This window comes from Amphimedon queenslandica, unplaced genomic scaffold (assembly GCF_000090795.2).
Source record: "Amphimedon queenslandica unplaced genomic scaffold, v1.1 AMPQUscaffold_13125, whole genome shotgun sequence".
Taxonomy (NCBI): Eukaryota; Metazoa; Porifera; class Demospongiae; order Haplosclerida; family Niphatidae; genus Amphimedon; species Amphimedon queenslandica.
Window position 1 is genome coordinate 36,061 of NW_003546639.1, and position 1,620 is coordinate 37,680.

At 36.5% G+C, this 1,620-nt stretch overlaps 1 protein-coding gene across 1 annotated transcript in view; it reads right to left on the reverse strand.

Moving 5' to 3' along the window:
• LOC109585059 (uncharacterized) overlaps positions 1–1,620 on the reverse strand; it is a 33,067-nt gene that overhangs the window by 28,111 nt on the left and 3,336 nt on the right. The gene's annotated exons all lie outside the window — the stretch shown is intronic.

Here is a 1,620-nt window from a genome sequence, read left to right on the forward strand (position 1 = left end):
CAGCTATAGTCTGGATTCAGTCAGTCTTCAGGCAGCTCGCTTCTCTGCTGGCTGTCAAATATGTTATATTTACCATTCAATAAAACAAACTCTTTTCTCAAAACAAATCAATTATCATACAGAAATAACAGAGCAAATTGAGAGACAAAAAAGCCACAATACATGAATATGCACTCACTCACGCACTCTAACTCTCTCACTCGCTCGCTCCCGCTCTTAAGTCTAACAAAAATGTCTCCTTTTATACAAAAATGATCAATTAGTTAATAATAATGAATAATAATAAGATAATAACAGAAAAAAACATCATAAAACCACACAGTTACCCAAGTTACCTATAGTTACCCAAGTTACTGAGTTACCAAGTAACCAATAGTTACCCAGTTACCAAGTTACCCAGTTACCCATGCAGTTACTGAGTTACCCAGTTACCCATTTACCCAGTTACTGAGTTACCCAGTTACCAAGTTACTGAGTTACTGAGTTACCAAGTTACCAAGTTACTGAGTTACCAAGTTACTGAGTTACCAAGTTACCCAGTTACTAAGTTACCAAGTTACTGAGTTACCAAGTTACCCAGTTACTAAGTTACCAAGTTACTAAGTTACCAAGTTACTGAGTTACCCAGTTGCTGAGTTACCCAGTTACCAAGTTACCTAAAGTTACCCAAGTTACCTATAGTTACCCAAGTTACTGAGTTAACAAGTTACCCAGTTACTAAGTTACCCAGTTACCAAGTTACCCAGTTACCCATGCAGTTACTGAGTTACCCAGTTACCCATTTACCCAGTTACTGAGTTACCAAGTTACCAAGTTACCCAGTTACTGAGTTACCAAGATACCTATAGTTACCCAGTTACTGAGTTACCAAGTTACCTATAGTTACCCAGTTACTAAGTTACCAAGATACCTATAGTTACCCAGTTACTGAGTTACCAAGTTACCTATAGTTACCCAGTTACTGAGTTACCAAGTTACCCAATTACCCAGTTACTGAGTTACCCAGTTACCAAGTTACCCAGTTACCCAGTTACTGAGTTATCCAGTTACTAAGTTACCAAGTTACTGAGTTACTGAGTAACCAAGTTACCCAGTTAGAGTCAGCAACCTACTATCGCACACCATCGATATTCGAACACTTTTTCTCACAGTTCAGTGATCAGAAGCCAGTGGCTATAATTTTATCTTGTAGATCAGATGTTCCTCTACAGCTGTAACAACTTTCATAGAGATCAGTCCTGGCTGTGTTTTTATAATAATTTTTTAGTAGAAGTTTCGAACACATCAGTGCAAGTTCGCATAGACGCCATGTATTGTCGTTCACCTATTTTCGCTCAGTAATGAAGTAACTGGCAAACAATTCATCATGTTCATATGAAAGCCCTGTCTTTCTGCTCCATGATGCACTATTCAGTTACAAGAAAGAGCTAGTCTTCACTGCGCTAGAGTTGATTCTTTGGAAGAGAACACGCACATCTACATTCGTTCAAATTTTTGTTAATTTTAATTTTTTTGTTAAGAGCTAATGGGCAAAGAAAAAATTTTAATATTTTTAAAATTAAATTTTATTCAAAAATTAATAAAATATGTAAAATTTGAACGAATGTAGATGTGCTCTTC